This window comes from Bombina bombina, chromosome 4 (genome assembly GCF_027579735.1).
Source record: "Bombina bombina isolate aBomBom1 chromosome 4, aBomBom1.pri, whole genome shotgun sequence".
Taxonomy (NCBI): domain Eukaryota; kingdom Metazoa; phylum Chordata; class Amphibia; order Anura; family Bombinatoridae; genus Bombina; species Bombina bombina.
The window spans coordinates 501,259,386-501,279,090 of NC_069502.1; positions in this window are offsets into that span (position 1 = coordinate 501,259,386).

A 19,705-nucleotide genomic window follows, 5' to 3' on the forward strand; every position below is an offset into this window, starting at 1 on the left:
TTAAATTATCCTGATGCATATGTGATGAAGTTACATGCAGAAATGAAAATTACTCCCCTCATCATTTTATTGGCATTTTATTAAAGAACTATATAAGTGTGTTGTGTGTGTGTTTCCTTCATGGGCTCCATTTATTAAGATGCAAAAACTAGCTAAGTAGCATCACAATTTTATTTTTAAACTAAATCCCTGAAACTGAACATATATATGTAATACCAGAATGGCACATTCTGGGGTGTTTATGCTGGTTTCCATTTTATTTTGGTTCATGCTTGGACATATCTATTCTACACAATTTATAATTATACTGTATTATCATTAAATTAACTTGGAGAAATATTCTCTTTGTGGTTGAATTCCTATCTTACTAGATCAGAGCTATTACATGCTATGATACTTGAATTTCTCTGGAATATAACTATTAGCAAAAAACTTTTTTTAAATCTGTTCAAATGCAAGAGGTATATACATTGGAACATTTCCACACAATTAAATAATCATTATTAAATAATCATTTATGAACAGGCATTTACAATAATCTTTACAAGTCTCAAAAATGTCATACATCACAATAAATCCATTAAGCCCATGGAAAGATCAGACTGAATCATAAATCCATCTCACCTTTTAGATTTACTGTAGAGAAAATATGTGTTAAATGAAACCATTCTGATATGAAGTGAATATTATACCTCTTTTTCACATTTTAGTTTATCAAAATCAAACAATTACAAGAAACTACATGTTAAATCAATATGAATATAAAGGTTGAGCTTTTATTCACTTAAAACACAATCACCTAGATTACGAGTTTTGCTTTAGAGGCTATGCGGTGCTAAAAATTTAGTTTTGTCTCACAGCTCACTTACCTACAGCGCTCGTATTACGAGTTTTCAGAAACGCGTCATTAAAAGACAAGAAGTGAGCGTTTAGAAAAATTTTGCTCATTACCGCACTCCAATACCAGCGCTGCTTAAGTCAGCGGTGAGCTGGTGTAACATGCTCGTGCACGATTTCTCCATAGGAATCAACGGGGAGAACCGGCGGAAAAAAAGTCTAACACCTGCAAAAAAGCAGCGTAAAACTCAGTAACGCAGCCCTATTGATTCCTATGGGGAAATATATTTTATGTATACACCTAACACCCTAACATGAACCCCGAGTCTAAACACGCCTAATCTTACACTTATTAACCCCTAATCTGCTGCCCTGACATCGCCGACACCTATATTATACTTATTAACCACTAATTTGCTGCTCCTGATACTGCCGTCACCTACATTATACTTATGAACTCCTAATCTGCTGCCCCCAATGTCGCCGCCACCTATCTACACTTATTAACCCCCACTATATTAAAGTTATTAACCCCTAAACCTAAGTCTAACCCTAAACCTAACACCCACTAACTTAAATATAATTTAAATAAATCTTAATAAATATTTATATCATTAACTAAATAATTCCTATTTAAAACTAAATACTTACCTGTAAAATAAATCCTAAGCTAGCTACAATATAACTAATAGTTACATTGTATCTAGCTTAGGATTTATTTTTATTTTACAGGCAAGTTTGTATTTATTTTAACTAGGTAGAATAGTTATTAAATAGTTATTAACTATTTAATAACTACCTAGCTAAAATAAATACAAATTTACCTGTAAAATAAAACCTAACCTAAGTTACACTAACACCTAACACTACACTATAATTAAATTAACTAAATTAAATACAATTACCTAAATTAAATTAAATTAGCTAAAGTACAAAAACAAACAAACACTAAATTACAGAAAATAATAAACAAATTACAGAAATGTAAACTAATTACACCTAATCTAATAGCCCTATTAAAATAAAAAAGCTGCACCAAAATAAAAAAAAAAACCTTGCCTAAACTAAACTACCAACAGCCCTTAAAAGGGCCTTTTGCGGGGCATTGCCCCAAAGTAATCAGCTCTTTTACCTGTAAAAAAAAATACAAACAACCCCCCCAACAGTAAAACCCACCATCCACACAACCAACCCCCAAATAAAATACTAGCTAAAAAAACCTAAGCTCCCCATTGCCCTGAAAAGGGCATTTGGATGGGCATTGCCCTTAAAAGGGGCAGTTAGCTCTTTTTGCCGCCCAAACCCTAATCTAAAAAATAAAACCCACCCAATACACCCTTAAAAAAACCTAACACTAACCCTCTGAAGATCGACTTACCGGGAGACGTCTTCATCCAAGCCGGGCAGAAGTGGTCCTCCAGACGGGCAGAAGACTTCATCCAAGCCGGGCAGAAGTGCTCCTCCAGATGGGCAGAAGTCTTCATCCAAGCGGCATCTTCTATCTTCATCCATCCAGCGTGGAGCGGGTCCATCTTCAAGACATCTGACGCGGAGCATCCTCTTCTGGCGACGACTAAAACAGAATGAAGGTACCTTTAAATTACGTCATCCAAGATGGCTTCCCTTAGATTCTGATTGGCTGATAGAATTCTATCAGCCAATCGGAATTAAGGTAGAAAAAATCCTATTGGCTGATGCAATCAGCCAATAGGATTGAAGTTCAATCCTATTGGCTGATCCAATCAGCCAATAAGATTGAGCTCGCATTCTATTGGCTGTTCCAATCAGCCAATAGAATGCAAGCTCAATCCTATTGGCTGATTGGTTCAGCCAATAGGATTGAACTTCAATCCTATTGGCTGATTGCATCAGCCAATAGGTTTTTTTATGCCTTATTTCCGATTGGCTGATCTTGGATGACGTCACTTAAACGTACCTTCATTCTGTTTTAGTCGTCGCCAGAAAAGGATGCTCCGTGTCGGATGTCTTGAAGATGGACCCGCTCCGCGCCGGATGGATGAAGATAGAAGATGCCGTCTGAATGAAGACTTCTGCCCGTCTGGAGGACCACTTCTGCCCGGCTTGGATGAAGACTTCTGCCCTTCTGGAGGACCACTTCTGCCCGGCTTGGATGAAGACTTCTACCAGTCTGGAGGACCACTTCGCCTGGCTTGGATGAAGACGTCTCCCGGTAAGTCGATCTTCAGGGGGTTAGTGTTAGTTTTTTTTAAGGGTGTATTGGGTGGGTTTTATTTTTTAGATTAGGGTTTGGGCGGCAAAAGAGCTAACTGCCCTTTTAAGGGCAATGCCCATCCAAATGCCTTTTTCAGGGCAATGGGGAGCTTAGGTTTTTTTAGATAGTATTTTATTTGGGGGGTTGGTTGTGTGGGTGGTGGGTTTTACTTTGGGGGGGTTGTTTGTATTTTTTTTACAGGTAAAAGAGCTGATTACTTTGGGACAATGCCCCGCAAAAGGCCCTTTTAAGGGCTATTGGTAGTTTAGTTTAGGCTAGGGTTTTTTTTTTATTTTGGGGGGGCTTTTTTATTTTAATAGGGCTATTAGATTAGGTGTAATTAGTTTACATTTCAGTAATTTGTTTATTATTTTCTGTCGGGAGTGCGGGGGTTTAGGGGTTAATATGTTTATTATAGTGGCGGCGACGTTGGGGGCGGCAGATTAGGGGTTAATAAGTGTAGGTAGGTGGCGGTGACATTGGGGCGGCAGATTAGGGGTTAATAAATATAATGTAGGTGTTGGCGATGTTGGGGTCAGCAGATTAGGGGTTCATAAATATAATGTAGGTGGAGGCGGTGTCCAGAGCGACAGATTAGGGGTTAAAATTTTTATTTTAGTATTTGCGATGCAGGAGGGCCTCGGTTTATGGGGTTAATAGGTAGTTTATGGGTGTTAGTGTACTTTTTAGCACTTTAGTTATGAGTTTTATGTTACAGCATTGTACCATAAAACTCTTAACTACTGACTTTTAAATGCGTTAGGACTCTTGACAGGAGAGGGTGTACTGCTCACTTTTTGGTCTCCCAGGACAGACTCGTAATAGCGGCGCTATGGAAGTCCCATAGAAAAAAGACTTTACGAAGTTTACGTAAATCGTTTTGCGTTAAGGCCAAAAAAGTGTGCGGTGCCCCTAAACCTTCAAGACTCGTAATACCAGCGGACGTAAAAAAAACGCATTCTGACTTTTTAACACTGCTTTTTTACCCTAACGCACAACTCGATGATTTTACAGTATAATTAATTGTTATCTTACACATAAAACACCAGTGATATAGAATTACAGCAGTCAGCTACTATGAAGAAGAAAAAAGAGAGTTGTCAAGGAATCCCCTTACCCCTCTCTTGCCCCCTATCCTTCTCAGTCCTATACCAGTCTGAGCCTCTCTCACCTATGAATCCTGCCACTGTAACAGGATAGACCTATAGCTTTATCAGTGACCGAAATGGGCTTTCTCTTTTAAAGATGTCTCTTACCACAATCTCCTTCAGGCAGTGGTGGATTGGGCTGGGAGGCAGGGTGGTAAATGCCTCTTCCCAGGCCATCTGTAGTAGTGGAATCAGAGCCGGTGCGGGTGGTTTGTCTGGCAGTTTATTTTTCAGATGTGTCCATGGTACATGCCTTGTGTGCACATTTAATCAACTTTTTACTGACATTTATCAGTCCCCACAGTGATAAAAAAAACAACAAACAAACAAAAACACTGCTCTTTAAATCATATATTTTAAAAGTAAAAATGTTTAAGGCATAACAATGTTTAAGGCCTATATTATCCATAAGCCATGTGTTACTAGTTGTAGTCTGCCTTGCATGAATTCCACAGAAGGGTCCACATGATAACCAAGTGGCTGATGACAAGACAGAGCAGCAGTAAAGAATTTGGAATCTGATTAAAGCACTGGTTCTCAAACCTGTCCTCAGGCCTCCCCAATAGGCCAGGTTTTCATGATTACCTTGGATGAGAGCAGGTTAAATAACCAGGTTTACTATACAGCTGATTATTTCACCTGGGCTCCGGTTCAGATATCCACAAAATGTGGCCTGTTAGGGAGGTCTGAGGACAAATTTGAAAACCAGTGGATTAAAGTAAACATCCTCATTTCATTACTCCTTATGTGCTTTGCTTCAGCACTTTTTCCATATAATATCAAATATAACATTTTAAAAATGTTGGGTTGAGATACCATAGCCACTGGGTTGCACTTGCCCTCTGGCCCAAAAATTGCCAGTCTTCCTCTGTTTAAGGTAATGACTGATAGTTCCAGATTTTTAAGAGCTAAGACCTAGATTACAAGTTTTGCAGTATGGTGTGGTACGGCTATACCGCTGAAAAATTAGCAATTGTGCGTCACAGTGGTACAGCTATAACGTAAGCATTTTAGCCTGTAGCGCAACGATCCATTCCACACTCAAAAAATGGCTTTTGAGTGCGGAATTTTAATACCGCTGTATTACAGGTTGTGCAGTCTGACTAAAATACTTGCGTTATAGCCTATACCGCCCTGATCCATTCTGCGATCTGAAACCAGTAAATATGGATTTTGCAAAACAAAAAAGTTTCACAAAACGCATAACTAAAATGTTACAAAGTAAAGTAACACCGATAAACTAATCCGCCATCCCCAGCATCGCAAATACTTTATTAAATTTATTAACTGTTAAAATCAGCCAATAGGATTTAAGCAGCTCACATCCTATTAGTGGTTTAAATTTTTCAGCCAATAGGAATGCAACGGTACCCCAATATAAAAGAGGATTCTCCACGCTGGATGGCTCTGCAGTCGCCGGTCCTGTTCTGCGGTCACCTCCGCTCCACACCTCCTTCACCTGGATGAAGATAGAAGAGGTCCCCGCGCTGGATGAAGATGTCGCTGCCTGGAAGAAGACCTTCACCGCCTGGAAGAAGACCTTCTCTGCCAGACTTCAGGAAAGGTGATTACCTATTTGGGGGTTAGACTTTTTTGGGGGTTTAGGTTTTTTTGGGGTGTTTTTTTTTAGATTAGGGCTTTTTTATTTTTATGGGAGAAAAAGAGCTGAATGCCCTTTTAAGGGCAATGCCTATACAAATGCCCCTTTAGGGGCAAAGGGTAGCTTAGGTTTTTTTTAGACTTAGTTTTTTTATTTTGGGGGTTTGGTTTTGTGGGGGGGGGGTTAACTTTGTAATTATTTTAGGTAAAAGAGCTGTTTAACTTAGAGCAATGCCCTACAAAATACCCCATAGTCTTTAATAAACCCACCACCCAACCAACCCCCCAAAATACAAAACCTAACTCTAAAAAAAAACTGAGATCCCAATGAAGAGCCGCCGGGATGAAGATAGAAGACGCCCCCGGATGGATGAAGATCTCGCCACCTGGATGAAGACCTCACCGCCTGGATGAAGACTTCTCGCTGCCTAGATGTCCAGACTTTAGAACCCGTGATATATATTCTGGGGTTAGTGTTAGTTTTTTTTTTTAGTTTTTTTTGGGGTGGGTTTTTTTTTTAGATTAGGGATGGGCAATTTGAAAAAGAGCTAAATGCCCTTTTAAGGGCAATGCCCATACAAATGCCCCCTTAGGGGCAATGGGTAGCTTAGGTTTTTTTTTTTGTTGAAAAAAGGTTTTATTGCGTTTTTCATACATATACATATTATGAAGCCTTTGACAGTTTAATTTTAATGAGCTATACTAAGCCCCCTCATATCTTATTTTTGTATGCCCAATCTCATCGCAACAAAGAACAAGGCCCCATTTCCAAGGGGAAGGGACCCAGCCATGTTATACTTATCACACAAAAGGTAGCTTAGGTTTTTTTTAGAGGTAGTTTTTTTTATTTTGGGGGGTTGGTTGGGTGGTGGGTTTTACTGTTGGGGGGGACTTTGTATTTTTTTACAGGTAAAAGAGCTGATTTCTTTAGGGCAATGGCATGCCCTACAAAAGGCCCCTTTGTAGGGGTATTAGTAGTTTATGGTAGGCTACAGGGTGTTTTTATTTTGGGCAGGCTTTTTATTTTTATAGGGCTATTAGATTAGGTGTAATTGTTTTTACTTTTGATAATTTTGTTTATTTTTTGTAAGCTTAGTGTTTTTTATTTTTCGTGATTTTAGTGTTTATTATTTTTGGTAAATTTAAATTTTTAAAATTTTTCATAGGATTTGTTTTTTTTTTAGTTGTAATTTAGATATATTTAATATGTTTCGTAGTGTTATGTTTTTTTAATTTGTAATTTAGATATTTTAATTGTTAGTTTTTTTATTTTATTAGAATAGTTATGATAGGTTAATTTATAGTTTAATATTAACTTTATTTTTATTTCACAGGTAAGTTTTTTTATTTATTTAAATACAGTTATATTGTAATTTTAATTTAAAGTTAGGAGGGTGTTAGGTTTAGGGGTTAATAGTTTAATTTAGTGCTTTGCGATGTGGTGGGCTGGAGGTTTAGGGGTTAATAACTTTGTTTAGTGGCGGCGATGTCAGGGAGCGGCGGAATAGGGGTTAATAGCTTTAATTAGTGGTGGCGATGTTGGGGGCAGCAGATTAGGGGTTAATAATGTTATTATAGTGGCAGCGATGTCGGGGAGTGACGGAATAGGGGTTAATAGGTTTATTTAATAGCCACAATGTGTGTGGGCGGCAGATTAGGGGTTAATAAGTTTAATATAGTGTTTGCGATGCAGGAGGGCGGTGGTTTAGAGGTCAATAGGTAGTTTATGGTAGTTTTGCGGTATAGCTATACCGATACGACTCCCAATAGTGCGTTCCTGCTTTTATGCTGAAATTGCAATTTTTCAGCGTTAAAAGCCGCAACGCAAAACTCGTAATCTAGCCGTTAGTTATTAAAAGTGGCCATGTCAATATTCTCATTTAACCCAAATGGCATTAAAGTATGTAATCTCCAAATCCAAAAGGTCTCTCTGTGGCGGAGATGTATAAATCTATTGACACCCCATGACTTGGGTATGGTTTCTATGGGGATAATGCTGATAGAATCCTTATTACCCTCATGTTCACAAATCACATGTCTAGGTACACTGTGTTTTAACATGATGTTGACAATGTTTCTGCAGTGTTCCCCCATCTCTTCCTGATTGTTCTACACGTACAACCTATATATTGAAGTTCACAGACTCAATTAAGGAGATAAACCACAAAATAGGTGTCACATGTAATCCGGGATTTGATCTCAAATTTCTTTTTTTTATTATAGGAAACAAAACAGTTCACACCCCCTTGACATGATTACACATTCCACATAGTTTCTTTCCACATTTATATGCAGCCCTTTTTCCTTGACCCATCATCTGTTTATCTATGTAAATTTTGTTCATAGGCAAATTATTCACCAAGATTACTATTAGGGGCTAACAGATTTTTAAGAGTCGGTGCTCTAGTAAAACTACATAAAGGTGATTTTTCAAGGATCTTACGAAAAGTAGAGTTACACGTAAGAACGCACCAATGTTTTCAGTATTAATGACATTTCTTCAAAAGACCCAAGATCTGAACAATTTCTTCTTAAATCTATTTGATGCGTCTCTATCTTAGTTGTAAAGGATAAACCCATGTTATTGTTGTTAAGATCTTTTTTGGGTTTGTTCTATTTCACCTTCCCAAATAAAAATCAGATTGTCTATATATCTGCCGTAGAACATCAGGTTTGCCCCTTAGTTAGAAGAATAGATATACATATCTTCATATGCATCCATGAAGTTAGCAAAACTCGGGGCAAACCTGGTGCCCATGGCAGTACCTTTAATTTGCAGGAAGAACTGCTCTTGATATATGAAATAATTATTTTGGATCACAAATCTTATAGCTGCTTATAAGAAAATAATTTATCTAGCATATAAATGTCAGAGTTCAAATAGGAATTGATAGCTTCTATACCTAATGTATGTTGGATGTTCGAATAAAGAGCCGATACATCACATGATAACCATAGTAGATTCCTATTATTTCTCTCAATATTTGAGATTTTAGTTATTAAATCTGTGGATTCTTTTAAATAGGAAGGGGGCATAGGGGCGTGTCTAGGTGGCAGCCATGAAAAACTGAAAACATTGAAGCTCTGAGAATCTCCAAGATAATCTGCCAATTATCAAGAGCATACTTTATAACTCATTTGGAATGGAATGATACAGCCAAATTCATGAAACTGCTCTTTACCAGGACATATATTTTTTGTTGCATTATAACTTTCATAGACTGATCTGGGCCATTGGATCTTAGGTGGTGGCCTAACACGCAGATTCCAACACCACCACCCCCCCCCCTGGCTTCCCAGCTAAAACAGAAGGAAAGTTTTTGCCCAACTATGCAACACTGTATATTCATAGGAGCGAGAGTCAACATCCTACCTACTAATAGCTATATATAATTGGACTCTAGAGGAGTGGTAGTAAGAGACCATGAAGGAAGACCTCGCTAGAGTGAAGGCTCTTTTGGATGAGTTTGAGAAGTTGATGACAGCCAGATTCAACCAGCTCTTAACTTGCATTAACTATTCAGCCGCAAGAGACGATAACCCTGATGTCCCTGCTACAAAAGAAGATGCGTCCGCTGAACAGTGGCAGGACATGCAGAACATCCACTTGCATGATGAGTACTGTGCCACCACCACTCTACGATACAAGTGAGAACCTGAAGGATCCTCACACTTACAGCTCACCTCCGCTCCGAAGGATGCGGCCGGCCCCATGGAGCAGGAGGAGAGTATGATTCACTGTACGACAGAGGACCGCTCAGGAGCCTTTCTCATACCCACAAGTCATGGGCTACATAGGAGACTAGCGACTCAACTCACCATACCAGAGGAAACTGAAGATACCCCCATTGGAGCTTTGGTGCGTCAAGCTGAAGGCTGCTTCATGAAGGAAAACTCCCTATGCCATACAACAACAATGCAGTATATAACGGGTACGATAAAGGTGCTAAGGCACCAGTACAATGCCGATAAGTGAGGTGTGGGTCAAAATGGGACTGCCGAACGGTTTAGCATTACTCACTCTCTCACATGAACCGTCCAGAGTCTAACATAATCCAAGAGACACTGTTCAACTGAATTCTCTGACATCAGAGCTGATTCTCTTATATTACTATATTAGCTCCTTCTAAGCTGTAAAAGGGTATTAAGGGGTCTACTGAATATACAAGGTCTTAAAGTGAAGGTAAAGTTGATCGGTATTGGAAATATCAATGTAATTAGTATAAAAAATAAACCCCACTTTCATTCATGAGTTTTTTTTAAATGATAAAATAAAACTTTTATTCAGGACATTTGATCCGATTTTAACATACCCCATCTCCTCCCGACGCCGGTATACGACTTTCTTATTGGTGACGTCACCTCATTTGCCCAATTGATTTTCTGGCCGTTAGGCGGCCAACTCCCCACACAAAACGCCCCTTCTATCCACCGTGCCTGCGCTTCATTTAGTGTCTTAGCTATTGCATATAGAGATGAATTGCGCATGCGCACCGCTCCTCATTTCATCAAGGGGCGGAGGAACGGAGCAGTAAGAATTTCTAACTATAATTAAAAATAAAAATATTCATTAATCATTTAAAAAAAAAAAAAAGTATTGACTTTGTTATATATATTGTAATAAAGCCAACTACCTATTCCACACTGCCACACTTTACCTTCACTTTAATACTACTTTGCTTTTATTTTTCTGACTGCCCTCTACCTCGCAGTACACTATGAAGCCAGGATGTCATCACTAAGCCTATAATTAAGCTGGTTGTTTCACGTATAGATTAGTCATATAACTCAGATGCTCTATTTGGAGAAGTGAAAACTTGTAATCAATATAAGTCCTTATGCACATGATATGTATTCCATTGTTCTATGACTGCTCTAATATTGCTATAGAGAGAGAGGCAATACTATACTGCACTTAGATTCTTTTATACTAGAACAATTGTGACAACACTGCTCTCTGACCAGACAAGGCAACTCTCTTGAACACATAGTCACATTATACTGTTCTCACTAGGCTGTTATTGCTACTTACATTGATAGCATACCAAGAACAGGCAGATTGCTATTCGGATTTTTGGATACTCTGGCGCGACCTTGAGTTCAATAGTTTTTAGACAGTATTTATGTTCAGGGAAGATAGTTGACTCACTATAATGTACACATTACAAGTTAAATTACTCCCTATATTACATTCAGATTAGGAGGTTTACATAGGACAGCTATTTTGTATGATATCCATTGCCCTGCTATGTCTACCCTCCTACTGTATGACTATGTAGTGACAGACAAGAATATCTATACTTTTGCTCCTCTTTTATAATGCTTACTTACACTACTCTGTTTAACCAATAGGATACTGCTATCTAATTGGCTTCTAGAGAAGCACTTCAGATCCTCTAGACTCCATTATACAAATTTAGTAAGTGAAGTCAGTTCCAATAACTCATAATATCAGTTGCTAATCTTTATTAAACATCTAGGTCCAAAAGTAACCACTTCAAATGCTAATTTTCCTATTCTAAAATATGTAAGCTTTAATAGGTAAAAGAGTTACCTTTTAAAGTCAAGTGAGGAAATTTACACACTAATCGCTAAGCTGTCAGAAAGCCATAGTAAGGTGTATGTCTTTCCCTTTTTATTTACTTGCTGCATTATATAGTACTCATATATTTCCATAGAGCCAAATATGAAGGCATTACTGAGGTGTCATACTTGTTGGCTTGCTTATTTCACCCTAAGCAACTGAACAGATGTGCATAACACACTGGGAATTAACAAGAGTGGCTTTGGCCCGCTATTCCCCATACAGTTGAAATGTATTAATATGCATTTATTCTCTTTAGATTTTTATTTGATATATATGTGTTCAATTGCAAAATTATCGCATATAAGAGTGGTTTACCTATTCAACATTTGATATAACCTGCACCATATCTGTAGTAAGAAATTGTACCTCTCAAATAATATTGTATGTCTTTGCTTATAGTAGGTTAGCATAAAGTATCATCCTAATAGGCAGCAAAACATGATGCAGAGGTTCTATTGAAAGATTTGTACAGTATATAGAGTAAAAAATTAAGGTATCAATTTAAGTCTTGTACTGCTCTGGTATGTGACATAATCAAACTATTGTACAATATGACTGTATTAAGAGTTCAAATACACTTTAGAGAGAAGCACACAGAAGATGTTTGATGTTTTTCAACAAATTTATGTTATTGATCTATTCTTTTAGATGTATGTGTGTTACATACTGATGTAATCGGATATGTGTTGCTTGACTTCTCAATACCTTAAAGGGACAGTCAAGTACAAAAAAACTTTCATGATTCAAATAGGGCATGCAATTTTAAACAACTTTCCAATTCACTTTTCTCATCAATTCATATGCTAATTTCTTAGACCTTGAAGGCCGCCTCTAAACTAAATGCAATTTGATAGTTTTTCACCACTATAGGGCATTAGTTCATGTGTTTCAAAATAGATAACATTGAGCTCATGCACGTGAATTTACCATGGAGTCAGCTCTGATTGGCTAAAATGCAAGTCTGAGGCTTAGATACAAGGTAATTACAGAGGTAAAACGTGTATAATTATAACTGTGTTGGTTATGCAAAACTGGGGAATTGTAATTAAGGGTTTATATATCTCTTAAAACAACAAAAATTCTGGTCTTGACTGTCCCTTTAATAAAAAAAATATTGATTTAATTTATAAAAAAAAAATTTGCCCGAAATAATGGGTCTACCTGGAGGACTCGTTAAACTCTTGTGGATTTTAGGGAGGTGGTAATAATATTCTGTATTAGGTTTAGAGGGTATTAGATAATCTTGTATTTTTTATTTAATATTCCTTCCAAAAAAGCAGCATCTATAAATTTAATAATTTTTTTCATAAAATTTGTTGTTGGGTCAAATGTAAGTTTCTTATAGTATTCCTTATCCAAAAGTATATGGTTTGCATCTAGTAGGTAGTCAGATCTATCCTGTAAGACCACCCCTCCACCTTGATCTGTTTCTCTTATTATGATATTTTTATTTGAACTAATCGATCTAATGCTCTTCTTTCAAAATAGTTTAAATTCGATCTTTCTGAGATACCTTTGGGAGTCTCATTAAAATCCTTAAGAACATCCTTTCTTTGGTTGAAATATTGGACTAAAAACACCCTCTTTCATATATGTTTAAGGATTGCGCATAATGATTTTTTTCTCTCCTGTTTGTAAAATGTAGTTTATTTTGACCTTAGAGCCCTCGTTTAAGACTGGGATTTTTTACAGACTTGATTTCTATTCTTACTATGAATAAGAAACAAGTATCATCTTTCAGGAATTAAAAAGGGACATTAAACACTTTGAGATGGTAATATAAAATGATAAATTGTATATATAAAACAACTCTGCAATATACTTTCATTATTTATTTTGTCCTCTTTGCCTGTAATTCCATTCTGAAATTGTGAGCTTTTCAGTTCCTGTTAGAAATGGAAGTGCAGAACACTGCTATATCCCACACAACCATTGGCTGCACACTCTAGTGACCTATTTATAATGGTCCCTAATTGGCCACAGCAGAGAAGGTAACACAAGTTACAACATGGCAGCTCCCAGTGTTTTATAGACACTAAAACTTTACACTTATTTTGTCACTTTTTAAACAACTAATGAAACTTTAAAAAATACATCTACATGTTAGTCATGGACTAATCTTTTCTTTGAATGCATCACTCTATCTAGCATGTATTTAGTGTTTAATGTCCCTTTAAGTAATATGAGATATCTTAGTGAATTTGATCAAGAAGGCAAAGAAATCTCATCTTTCATCTTGCCCCTTCTTCATCCTATTTGATCTGAGTGACTACAGTAAGAATAATCTATGAAATTCCTATGATAGCCTACAAAACTGACGCATCAAACCATGAGATAGCTTTGCCAATGATTACGTTCTTTAGGATAACAAAGAAATTGTAGGCTTTTGTCCTCTGTAGAGAATACTTTGACTCATATGGGAATATAGGTCACTTTGAGTTTATCTGATGTAGATGTATTTAATGTTTTCATTTTACAGCCACACAATTGCAAACCTACAGCTCAATGAATTAAAATTGAAACAGAAAAGAAATTGATTTCAACATATTTACTTTCCTTGCATCTCCAAATTATGGTATTCAATTAGATTACACCTTGACAATTTTGTTTGCCAAATACTGCAGATCATGCATGCTAAATTAACTGCTAGCAAAGATTTCTTCTCAGATTGTGTCTAATAGAAAAGATCAATGCTTTGTTGCCATGCTTTCAATAGCTAAGACTGATAGGAAGATGACAATATTGTGTTTTCACAATATAAAATTAATGACTCGCTGTTCTTTAATTCGTTAAAAGCCCATAAAAGCTTTTTTTTTTATAGTATGTAAATGCACTGTCATTTTGCCTTTTATTTTTTCCTTGAAATTTACAGCATTATTATCCATGCAATTTAATAGTTATCAATATTTATACAATAAAAGCAAAAATAAGAAGCTTTGTGATTGGTTTTAAAAGAATATGCATTTTTATGATTATTTGCAGTATAATACAGCAGTTAGCTGGTATTGAGATGGAACAAAATCAAAATTAAGATTTTTAATATCTGTGTGTGTAATTTTTTAATTTTAATTTTAAAAATAAAGATAAAAAATATATTATAATTAACCCTGTTTATTTCCACTGGACATAACTAGGTGAAATTGGATCTTATAATAGTATGGAAATTAGTTTACATTTCAATTTTAAATACATGGCACATTAAGTACCAAGTAATTGCATGCAATTAGAATCTGCATGACAAATTATTGCTTCAGTACAGTGCATTCATTTGTAAACTTAAAAATTCATAACATAATGTACACCGGTAATTTTTTTTTCTAGGATATTTATTATAACTCATAATTTGCATATACTGTGAAATCCTAGCTATTTTAGCGAAGACAAATTCCCAATGCAGATTATAGGTTTCAGTTGTACCCAGCCTTGAGAAAAAACACTGGATACCATATTATCGGTACCAAGATGTCCTGAAAATCAAGGGGAACGTCTGAGACCTCTGCCTCTAATATAAATTGCATAGAGTTAACATTAAATGTGACTGTCTGATAGACTGTTTTACCCTTTCTGCAATAAACATCACAATATGTGGTATGGCCATATTTTTATTTTATGTATACTCAACAACAGAGTTTCCAAGTCCTGTATAGAAACTACATAGTAACATAGTAGATGAGGTTGAAAAAAGACCAAAGTCCATCAAGTTCAACCTATACAAATCTAAAATTCTTAAAAAAAGCTCCAGTTAAGCTTAAATAATCCCACTAAAAGGTGACCCATTTAATACTACCAATCATATCTATAAATTTTATTTATAGACAGAAATGTATCCAAACATTTTTTAAATGTATCTAGGGTACTGGCATTCACCACCTCCTTTGGTAATGAGTTCCACAATTTTATTGCTCTTACAGTGAAAAAACGTTTCCGTTGCAGGAGATTAAATCTCCTTTCCTCCAATTTTAAATTGTGACTGCCATCTCTGTATATGGGCCTTGAATATATTTATATAAAGTAATCATGTCACCTCTCAAGCGCCTTTTTGCTAAAGAAAACAGAACCAGTTTGGCTAGCCTCACCTCATAGCTTAAATTCTCAAATCCTCTTATTAGCTTTGTGGCTCTTCTCTGAACTTTTTCTAGTTCTGCAATATCTTTTTTTGCGATCGGTTCCCAGAACTGCACTCCATACTCAAGGTGAGGTCTTACCAGGGCTTTATATAGTGACAGAATTATGCTTTCCTCCCTTGAATAAATGCCTCTTTTAATACATGCTAGTATCTTATTAGCCTTTGAAGCGCTGCCCTGCATTGTGCACTCATCTTTAGCTTGTTATCTATTACTACCCCGAAATCCCTTTCCTCCTGTGTTTGGCTAAGTCTTGTCCCATTTAAATACGCTGCCTGCTTATTTTTACTTCCAAAATGTAGAACCTTGCATTTTCCTGTATTAAATCTTGCAGGTCCTTTTGTAACAAAAGTTCATCCTGCTCTGACCTAATGACCTTACTTAACTTAGTATCATCTGCAAAAATAGAGATGTTGCTATTTAATCCTTGCTCCAAGTAATTTATAAAAGTATTAAAAAGAACAGGGCCCAGTACTGATCCCTGGGGGACTCCACTGATTACATTTGTCCAATCCATGATCCATTTACTACTACTCGTTGCTTCCTATCTTTTATACAGTTATTTATCCATGAGCTAACATTTTCAGCTATTCCCAGTCCCTTAATTTTGTGGCACTGTATCAAACACCTTTGCAAAATCTAAGTATATCACATCAACTGATCCCCCTTTAGCTATATTTTTACTTACTTCCTCATAGAATCTAATTAGATTAGTTTGATATGATCTATTTCTCATAAAACCATGCTGATTAGAACTCACAATCTGAATATGCTCATCAATATAATCCCTTATAATCCCTTTTAAATATCTTCTCCACTATTGATGTCAGACTAACTGGTCTATAGCTTCCTGGATCATCCCTACTCCCTTTTTGAAGAGTGGCACCACATCAGCTTTACCAATCCTTGGGTACCATGCCTGAGGATAATGAGTTTTGAAAAATTAAGAGTAGAGGTTTGTCTATAACAGTGCTAAGTTACTTAACACCCTTGGAAGTATTCCATCTGGGCCTAGAGTTTTATTTACCTTAATATTATCCAATTTGTTTCTGATATCATCTATACATAACCCAGTTAATGGTAAGGGCTAGCATGTTCTATTTTGTTCCAAAGTATCATCCAATGGTTCCTCTCTTGTGTATACGGAAAAATAAAACTGGTTTAGTACCTCAGCCTTCTCCCTGTAAATCATGCTACTTTCCATGCATTTTAATGTACCTATATTGTCGTTCTTAGATTTTTTGCTATTTATGTACTTAAATAATTTTTTAGAGTTAGACTTAGAATCCTTGGCAATTAATTTTTAATTTTCAATTTTGGCTAATTTGATTGCTTTTTTGCATGCTTTGTTACATTCCTTATAAATATGGAATGTTGAGTCTGTACTTTTTTCTTTGAATAATTGAAATGCCCAACAGTTTTTCATAATTTCTCTTAACACATTTTTATTCAGCCACATTGGCTTGGATTTTTTATTTTTATAACCATATGGTATTTGTTGATATGTATATTTATTTAACAAAGTTTTAAATGTTATCCATTTATCCTCTGTATTTGTATTAGAGAATAATTTGTCCCAATTTATGTTATTTAATGATTTCCTTAAATTGTTGAATTTTGCTTTCTTAAAATTAAAAGTCTTGGTTAAACCTTTAAGACACTGCTTATGAAAAGAGATTTCAAATGTGACCATGTTATGATCACTGTAACCCAAATGTTCTTTGACTTCTATCTTTGATATTATATCTATATTATTTGATAGCACTAAATCCAATATAGCGTTACTCCTAGTTGGCTCCTCTTTTAATTGTGACAAGAAGTTATCCCTGAGAGCATTTAAAAATCTATCCCCCTTAGCCGAATTACTAGTTTCATTGGCTCAGTTTATATCAGGGTAGTTAAAATCCCCCATAATTACAGCACTGTTATTAGCAGCCTTACCTATTTGCATAAGTAGTTGAGTTTCATCCAGGTCACTAATGTTGGGGGGCTTGTAGCATGTTCCTAGTAATATATTTTGGTTGATTTTTCCCCCCACTCTTTATTTTCACCCACAGGGTCTCTACATTGTCGCCTGTAACATAGATATCTTCCCTTATTTTAAGTTTAAGGTTAGGTTTAATATACATGCAGATTCCTCCACCCCTTTTATTATTCCTGTCCCTCCTAAATAAAGTATACCCCTCTAAGTTAACTGCCCAGTCATGTGAATCATCCCACCAAGTTTCAGTTATACTGATAACATCAGAGTCCTCTTCTGCAACTAAAAGTTCCAGCTCCCCCATTTTACCTGTCATGCTTCCTGCATTTGTTGCCATACATTTAATTTTCATATGCTTTCTGCTGATACTTGGTGTGCTTTCCTCCATACTTTCTAATGTGACATTTCTTAAGTCATCCCTTCCTTGAGATATTAAAGGAGTGACAGATTCACAGACTGACCTCTCTGTTCTATTGTGTTCTAACTGACCCTCCCCCCCTTTTCCCTAGTTTAAAAGATTCTCTAAACTTACTACCATCCTTTTCCCCAACACACCTGCACCCATGTCATTCAGGTGCAATCCATCCTTACTGTACAAACTGTACCCAAGTGAAAAGTCAGCCCAGTGCTCTAAAAAGTCAAACCCCTCATTTTTACACCATGTCTTTAACCATGAATTAACAGACCTTAGCTCCTTCTGCCTTACTGAATTAGCACACGGCACTGGTAATATCTCAGAAAATATTACTTTGGAGGTCCTTGCTTTAAGCTTTCTACCTAACTCTCTGAAGTCATTTTTAGGACTCTCCATCTCCCACTGATTCCTTCATTAGTACCAATATGTACCATGACTGCAGGATCAGACCCACATCCCTCTAACAATCTATCAATACGCTCCACAATATGCCTAACACGAGCCCCTGGAAGACAGCAAACTGTTCTATTTAAAGGGTGTGGATGACAAATTACCCTATCAACTAGGGCTGTCAAAAATAATCGTTTTGACGATGCATCGCGATGCGGCATGAAAAAATTCTGCATCGATGCGGTGAGATGCGAGAATCGATTCACGTTACCCACGTGACACAGCCTCCAGGACAAGTAACAGAAAGTGCGCAAAAATGCGTGGTACATCGTTTTGACGTCACTGACGTCACGTCACCCAATAAAGCAACATGGGCGCTCCATGGGCGGTCTCTGGAAGTGCCGAAGTTACGCAGTAGGAGCAAAGCAGGACTCACTGTGTGTTGCCTGAGATTGATGATGGTGAATGTGATGACGATTCCGACTCCAAGTATACACGGCGGTATACAGTTACACAGCGGGCTCAATTTTATTTTGTGGGAGACAGAGGAGGAGACCTATGGTGAGAAACTAATAACTTTAATAGCTTAGTTACCAAAACTTCATACATTTTGCCAATGCCATTGCCTACTTGCCTAGTACTTAGCTTACTGAAAGAGCACAATAAGGGGTACACAATAAGGGGTACAATTAAATTATTAATTATTATCAATATTATTTACTTAACGCTATGTACTACAGTACTACTGACTGAGGCTCAGGCTGCTGCATAATTGCTGCATAATTGAATATTGCATATATAAAATGCATTATAAATAAATAGTATACTATATTGTCTATTAGTCTAATCTATCTATCTACATGTTTTTGAGCGAATTTATTGTGCTTATAGCGCTTGTGTATAGAGTGACCTGTGGCTCCTGTCTAGAGCGGATCCCCAAAAGTAGTCCGCAAAAGTGCTATGGTGTATATAGGTAGTAAGATAGGAGTGCCAAAAGAGGCAAGGCCAGGGGTTTGGTGGAAATATGCGATATATAACGTAATTGATGAAGTTAGGGTCTGAGTGAGTTCCCTGAAATAGTGGACCACAGTGATTTAGTTCGTCCTTCTTATAGTATTATTGAGTTTGTTTAAGAGCATAGATTCCAAGCGTCTGGCGCTTTGGGTTGGGGGGTGGATGTTAATGTGTACTATGAAGGCATATATAGGTGCAGGATAATTAGAAATCGAAAAAATTGTCTATATATAATGATATTAGATGACACAGAGCATACGTCTTCCAAATAAAATATCACAATTTTAATACGGTTATGTGCAATTTAGTACATCATATCCGGTTAAAAACAAGTTACATACAAGAATATGGATCCATAAAAACTATATGATAATACG